Source organism: Sander vitreus, chromosome 16 (genome assembly GCF_031162955.1).
Source record: "Sander vitreus isolate 19-12246 chromosome 16, sanVit1, whole genome shotgun sequence".
In the NCBI taxonomy this organism is placed as follows: Eukaryota; Metazoa; Chordata; class Actinopteri; order Perciformes; family Percidae; genus Sander; species Sander vitreus.
Genome location: NC_135870.1, coordinates 16,468,787 through 16,477,323, shown reverse-complemented (window position 1 = coordinate 16,477,323; position 8,537 = coordinate 16,468,787).

Genomic DNA, 8,537 nt, shown 5'->3' with positions numbered 1-8,537 from the left:
GCGATTTGAGCCGCCAAAACCATTGAAAGACTGTTGAGGCCAAGACAAAGATGTAATTTATTTTTTTCCTGTTCTTGTCATGGAACTCCATAAAAGCAGTGTTATGGCAACAGTAATCAGAAAGAAACAGAAAGTGGGATGGCAGAAACAATGATGGCCGTGATAGAAGAGTTTTGTGGGTGTGTGAGATGTGAAGAAAGGCAACAAACAGGAAAATTACGAGATTACATTTTCTACAAAATGAAATTCTTAAGGAGAAGCCTGTGCACATTGTGGAGTCCCAGATCCAATGTGGACTTATGAAAGCTTTCCCTTTTGCCTCAAACAAATTTGTTTCCTCAATTTTCTTTCAGCTTTTTCTCCTCTTCCTCTCTTCTTTTTAATTCACTGTTTCTAAACCAGAGTGCTAATGACGGGAATGGTTGGACACATATAGACTTGAATAAAACCTGCATCCCTGTAATCATTAATTGAATTTAAAACTTTCATTCAAAGCAGCTTTTGCACAATATCACATGTCCTGATAGTTTTGTGGAAGCTTTCTGTTAAATTGAAAGATAAAACTGTCAAATGGAAATCTATAAGGAGAGCTTTAACTGTAATAAATGACTTCCCCACCAGAAATGAAATTCTTTTATCAGTGACAGGATAATGAAAAGCATTAAAAACATGTCTGTGGTGCTCGATCGTGTTTTTTGCCTCCAACTGTGCCTTCCAGGAAGCTAACCCTAACCTTAACCCTAAACATAACCATTGCCGCGCTGCCTGGAAGGAGACGTTGGGGGCAAAAAACACCAAAGACCGTCTGTGGTTTTTGTGTGTTTGTGCACACACACAATCCCACATGAATAAAGTATATCCAAGAGAAAAATATACATATTTTGGTTCATGATTTTAGGTGAACATTTGCATGTGTGTACCTTTAAATTCTAATTGGGCCACCCATTCAGCTACAGATATGCAGACACATCTTCTCCCTGTGCTGCATGTTAAGGAGGAGTAGACAGCTGCCTCTCTAAAACTGAACTGTAATTAACACCTTTAAACCCAACATGCCAGACTCATGAATAAAAGAAGCAGATTAAGAGCCTGGGACACATTAAAAGTGGATAAGCTCATAAGATGTAAATATCCTGCGCTCATTTTCATCATAGAATTCAGCGCCTGAACCATCATTAGGAAATTGGAGGGCAGAAATGTATGCAAATTTAGAGTGAGAGTGAGAGTAAGAGAGGGAATTATAAACAGGGACGTGTCAATCACGCATAACTCCTGTGGATCTAAGACCAAGGGATAATGTTGCTCTCAGTACTCTGAAATACACAACCATGTGCGCACACACACACACACACACACACACACACACACACACACACACACACACACACAATTAACAAAATACCTAGTTTGAATCAACAGTAAGACCACTAAGCTTAAGAATAATAAGAATGGTAATGTATTATTTTTGCACTTACATGTGGTTGCTGTATCCCATGGGCCCACCACCTGTGGGAGGAACTGCTGGGGTCGGGTGCGCTGCCACATGGGTGGCAGTGAAGGTCAGGGGCCTTGACGGACCAGACCCGGGCAGCAGAGGCTGGCTCTGGGGACGTGGAATGTCACCTCTCTGTGGGGGAAGGAGCCGGAACTTGTGCGGGAGGTGGGCTTACCTCTACGCACAGTCTTGGTTCTGGAACCATACTCCTGGATAGGGGTTGGACTCTTTTCTTCTCCGGAGTTGCCCAGGGTGTGAGGCGCCGGGCGGGTGTGGGGATACTCACAAGCCCCCGGCTGAGCGCCGCTACGTTGGAGTTTAACCCGGTGGACGAGAGGGTCGCCTCCCTACGCCTGCGGGTTGTGGGGGGGAAAACTCTGACTGTTGTTTGTGCATATGCACCAAACAAGAGTTCAGAGTATTCAGCCTTCTTGGAGGCCTTGAGTGGAGTCCTGCATGGGGCTCCAGTCGGGGACTCCATAGTTCTGCTGGGGGACTTCAACGCGCACGTGGGTAATGATGGAGACACATGGAGAGGCGTGATTGGGAGGAACGGCCTCCCTGATCTAAACCAGAGTGGTTGTTTGTTGTTGGACTTCTGTGCTAGTCATGGATTGTCTATAACGAACACCATGTTCGAACATAGGGATGCTCATAAGTGTACTTGGTACCAGAGCACCCTAGGCCAAAGGTCAATGATAGATTTTATAATCGTTTCATCTGATCTGAGGCCATATGTTTTGGACACTCGGGTGAAGAGAGGGGCGGAGCTGTCAACCGATCACCATCTGGTGGTGAGTTGGGTCAGGGGTGGGGGAAGACTCTGGACAGACCTGGTAAGCCCAAACGGGTAGTGCGGGTAAATTGGGAACGTCTGGAGGAGGCCCTGTCCGACAGACTTTCAACTCACACCTCCGGCGGAGCTTTTCGTGCATCCCTGTGGAGGCTGGGGGCATTGAACCCGAGTGGACAATGTTCAAAGTTTCCATTGCTGAAGCTGCGGTGAGGAGCTGTGGTCTTAGGGTCTTGGGTGCCTCAAGGGGCGGTAACCCACGAACACCGTGGTGGACACCGGTGGTCAGGGAAGCCGTCCGATTGAAGAAGGAGTCTTTCCGGGATATGTTATCCCAGACGACTCCCGGAGGCAGTTGCAAGGTACCGAAGGGCTCGAAGGGCTGCAGCCTCTGCCGTGAAAGAGGCAAAGCAGCGTGTGTGGGAGAAGTTCGGAGAAGACATGGAGAAGGACTTTCGGTCGGCACCAAGGTACTTCTGGAAAACCGTTCGCCACCTCAGGAGGGGGGAGGGGGAACCATCCAAGCTGTGTACAGTAAGGATGGGACGCTGTTGACCTCAACTGAGGAGGTAATAGGCGGTGGAAGGAGCACTTTGAGGAACTCCTAAATCCGACTAATACGCCCTCTATGGTAGAGGCAGAGCTGGAGGATGAGGGGGGATTGGCATCAATTTCCCTGGTGGAGGTTGCTGAGGTAGTTAAACAACTCCACAGTGGCAAAGCCCCAGGAATTGATGAGATCCGTCCCAGAAATGCTTAAAGCTCTGGGTGTGGAGGGGTTGTCTTGGTTGACACGCCTCTTCAACATTGCGTGGAAGTCTGGGACGGTGCCTAAGGAGTGGCAGACCGGGGTGGTGGTTCCCCTTTATAAAAAGGGGGACCAGAGGGTGTGTGCCAATTACAGGGGTATCACACTTCTCAGCCTCCCCGGTAAAGTCTACTCCAAGGTGCTGGAAAGGAGGGTTCGGGTCGATAGTCGAATCTCAGGTTGAAGAGGAACAATGCGGATTCCGTCCCTGGTCGTGGGAACAACGGACCAGATCTTTACTCTCGCAAGGATCCTGGAGGGAGCCTGGGAGTATGCCCAACCAGTCTACATGTGTTTTGGGGATCTGGAGAAGGCGTATGACCGGGTGCCCCGGGAGATACTGTGGGAGGTGCTGCGGGAGTACGGGGTGAGGGGGTCCCTCTCAGGGCCATCCAATCTCTGTACGACCAAAGCGAGAGCTGTGTCCGGGTTCTCGGCAGTAAGTCGGACTCGCTTTCAGGTGAGAGTTGGCCTCCGCCAGGGCTGCGCTTTGTCACCAATCCTGTTTGTAGTATTTATGGACAGGATATCGAGGCGTAGTCGGGGTGGAGAGGGGTTGCAGTTCAGTGGGCTGGGGATCTCATCGCTGCTTTTTGCAGATGATGTGGTCCTGATGGCATCATCGGCCTGTGACCTTCAGCACTCACTGGATCGGTTCGCAGCCGAGTGTGAAGCGGCTGGGATGAGGATCAGCACCTCTAAATCGGAGGCCATGGTTCTCAGCAGGAAACCGATGGAGTGCCTTCTCCAGGTAGCGAATGAGTCCTTACCCCAAGTGAAGGAATTCAAGTACCTTGGGGTCTTGTTCGCGAGTGAGGGGACAATGGAGCGGGAGATTGGTCAGAGAATCGGCAGAGCAGGTACATTCAATTTATCGCACCGTTGTGACGAAAAGAGAGCTGAGCCAGAAGGCAAAGCTCTCAATCTACCGGTCAGTTTTTGTTCCTACCCTCACCTATGGTCATGAAGGCTGGGTCATGACCGAAAGAACAAGAACAAGATCCAGGGTACAAGCAGCCGAAATGGGTTTCCTCAGGAGGGTAGCTGGCGTCTCCCTTAGAGATAGGGTGAGAAGCTCAGTTATCCGTGAGGAGCTCCTTTGGAGTAGCTGCTCCTTTGCATCAAAAGGAGCCAGTTGAGGTGGTTCGGGCATCTGGTAAGGATGGCCCCTGCCTGCCTCCCTAGGGAGGTGTTCCAGGCACGTCCAGCTGGGAGGAGGCCTCGGGGGAGACCCAGGACTAGGTGGAGGGATTATATCTCTAACCTGGCCTGGGAACGCCTCGGGATCCCCCAGTCGGAGCTGGTTAATGTGGCTCTGCTGGAGCTGCTACCCCCGCGACCCGACCCCGGATAAGCGGATGAAGATGGATGGATGGATGTGGTTGCTGTGTAAATGTAGTTACTCTAGTTAAATATATATCCTTGCTCAAGGGAACCTCAGTGGTGGTGATGGGGGAGGGAAGAGCTGCTCTTTCACTTTCCCCACCCATATTTTATCCTGTTGGTCAGCGACCTCCCAGTCCCAAGCTAGCTTCTTTAACCTTTAGGCCACCACTGCCCCCCAAAATATGGTGTTGTATGGAGGTAAAGTGCTATTTTTCATATATTGGTACACAGTTACTACCATGATTGTAGATTACTACCATGTACTGAGAAAACATACTATGGTACTGTATCGTTAAAAATGTTAACCATATTACCATTGCATTCTTAACATACACCAGATGGCTTCACACTGATTTTAATAGATTTCAAGGAGTTTTCAGACTGGAACACTTTCATTTGGAAGAATTGAAGGATTGCTCTACCACAATCAACACACTGATGCTTCACATATTCTGCACAACATGGCTCTTTATGTTCTAAAACAACATATCAGTATTATACTGAATGAATGTGGAAACACACATGGTATGACTTCATCCTGAACAGTCATCAATGGTTAAGGAAATATCTTCCATATGACAGGACAGAGATACCTACAATACAACACATAGCAGCATTTGAGTAGTTTTGCCCATAAAGTATACGCAGATTGTGACTCAGATGTGACCTGACATTTTTCATTTAGCTTTATTAGAAGATCCAAGTATATTACTGTTATATTATATACTGTTATACTGCATATGATGACACAGGCACTGGCAGACTTATGGTAATCCCTGCCAAAAGCCACATTGTTAGACTTGAAGAGTCAAGGAATTACTCATTAAAAATGTTTTCCAGTATGGAATCAACTGTGTTTTTCAAAGTAATGAATTGTGATTATTTTGTGGACAGGTTGATTAGCTGAATATGAACCTTGCTGAATCATAAGAACAAATGTTGTAGCTGACCCTTACACTAACCCAATAGAGGGACGGGGTCCCTGAAGTTATGTTCTTCTATCAGAAGTGTTTACGTGGGGTAGGCTTGTGCTTGATTCAAGTGACTGAAACTACATCAAAATGTACCTGTTTGGTGTGGTGACAAAGAGTGAGACTGACTTTGTCTCTACAGTTAGAAAACCAGCAAGCTGGAATATTGTTTGTTATTTTCTCCATTCTGATCTAATGTGAGGTTGGTTATTCCTCAACAGATGGAAGGATTTAGGCAGAAGCTTGCTGTCTCTCTTACCAGCAAGCGCAGACAAAACAGATGCAAGATTTTTTTGTTTGTCACGTTATCTGCCATTATGAATGTGTTATATTCACAATTCTGATCGTGATAACTAGTATCAGGTAATAATCTCTTTCCCCACACCTGCTCCTTAAAAGACTTATTGCAGTAGTACCACAGCGGCTCTATATTCATTACCAACCTCCAGTTTGGATACGGGAGCCTCTCTGTATATGTCTCTCTCTCTCTTCCCTGGTGGCTCCTCCCTGGTTTCTGCTGCTTTTGAAGTGCTACAGCAGAAACATAGATGCAGAGGTCTGGAGTGAATCTCAAGAGATGGAGAGGAAGGATTTTAATGGAAGGATGTAAAGATGGGGATGATAAAAGTACTGAGATGTTACGTAGGATGGGGAAGGAAGGAACAGGCAGGTGGTTGACAAATATTGATTGAGCATGTGGAGTAGAGGTTGAACAGGCTGGATTGATGTCCCTCGCTAATGTAAAGTAACCAATATTCGTCAAGGTCGAGATCAGGGCTGCCCTGTGGTTCGGCCTGCTCTCTTCTGTGTAGTTCTGCCTCTCTGGCTTACTTTCTCTGTTTATTTCTCTTGTCCCTATGTTACAATCTCACAGCTCATATTGAAGTGTTAAGTCACTGTAAGTACATTTGACGGGATGCCAGTGGTGGAAGAAGTATTCAGGTCCTTTACTTAAGTAAAAGGACTACTACCTCACTGTAAAAAAAAAAAATACTCTGTTACAAGTAAAAGTCCTGCATTGAAAATGTTGCTTCAGTAAAAGTATGTAAATATCATCAGGAAAATGTACTTAAAGTACATTAAGTACTCCATGCAGAAAAAATACTCACATTTTAGAAACTGAAAACGATCAAAACAGTTCTGTCAATCGGTGTTTAATCGGCTAATCATTTCTGCTGTACTTGTAGGCCTGTATATTGTTGGCTAGTTTAATTTATAATAAAACATTGTATTTTATAAACTGCATGTGTTTTGTGTGCAAAAATCTTAATTTTTAAAGTAAACTAGTACCTAAAGCTGGCAGATTAATGTAATGGAATAAAAAGTACAATATTTCTCTCTGAAATGTAGTGGAGTAAAAGTGAAAAAGTAGCATAAAAAGAAAAGACTCAAGTAAAGTACAAGTACCTCAAATTTGTACTTAAGGACAGTACTTGAGTAAATGTACTTGGTTACATTCCACAATTGCGGGATGCCATATGAGCAGCACTTTACGCAGCCAAACTAAGACACCTTGAGGTTAGCTCACACTGGCCTGACTGATACAACAGTGACTAATGCTTGAGTTGCTGGTTTCACTGCTTTGCATCATCTATCCAACGGTCTGTTTTAGTCAGTCTGTTCTCTCAACTTCTAAAGTCTCCTCCGGCCTTTGTGTTTAGGCAAGTGTGTATGTACAGGTGTATATTCATGCAACTGTGAGTGTATTGACGTATCACACTGGTGCACTGACAAGAATACAAGGCAGGTAGAGACAGAATTTGTACTTTCACTTACTGAATGACACGGTCCCTTTACAACAAAAATGACACTTTCTGCACATTTAAAGAAGAGCACAATGATTATAAGCAATGGAGATTTTTGGTATGTGAAGAACTTTATTTTCAAAGCAAAATGTACAAAGCGCTACACGGAACACCAGATAAGGAGATAAATAATAATAAATAAAAAAAAAACCCATTTAAAACAGAAAGCAGGTGTGATGAAATGAACAGATATGAAAATACCAACTTTCCATAAAAAGCCAAAGTAAGCGCTGCTTCATTAAGGTTTTGGGGAGTGATTTAAAAGAAAAGACTGAAGAGGCTAGCCTGATTCACCTTTTTCCACAGCATTGACGTTCTTACTGTGAAAGCCTGATTGCATGTCTGTATTTTTGAAATAACTGTAACGTGACCATGTCCAACACAGTCAACATGTTGTTGAAGACACTTGCCCGCAAGGGTGTTTTGTATGTTAACGAGTTTAGGTCTAAGAAAAGAGACTTTTGGGTTGTTGGCTCGAACACCTACTCTTGTGTTATATATGTGTGTTGTTTTGGTGAGCAGGTCTGAAGATCCTGGAGTATGAGGGCCAACAAAACTCTTTTAAATGGGTGTGTATGTCATGCTGTCACCACCATTACAGAGAGACGGAGATCGAGTCTGACAGCCAAAGGCTTTAGCTGCACACAACACTAGTGTGTGTGTGTGTGTGTGTGTGTGTGTGTGTGTGTGTGTGTGTGTGTGTGTGTGTGTGTGTGTGTGTGTGTGTGTATTGGTTACTTGCTTGAGGTTTTGGATGGTGGACAAAAGTGTGGTCTCACCTTACCATCACCTGTCACTGACAACAGATGTTTACATGACAGGATCATTTCCGCACCAACCACATTGTGTGTGTGTGTGTGTGTGTGTGTGTGTGTGTGTGTGTGTGTGTGTGTGTGTGTGTGTGTGTGTGTGTGTGTGTGTGTATGTGATGGAAGTGACTGAGAGTTATTGATCCAAAGCCGAGATATGAAGCAACTCTTCTAAAGCACATACATGCTCTCAAAGCAAACCCATCTTCTTCGCACAATACCAGCATTGTGGAGGTGTCATGTCATCATCTGCTCATTCCATGTGATCCTAATTTGACAACTCGTGTCATCACCTTTCATGAAACAGAAAAAGACATTAGAAAAGGATGTCGTTGTTCAAAAAGCCACTCCAAAACACCTTTTTCCATTAACTGCAGTAATGAAGCTTCACAGTGTTGGCAGAGGACAATTTCCCCCCAGTCCATAGTCAACCAGTGTTGCATTTAAAGCTCCTGCCTCATCCATCACAC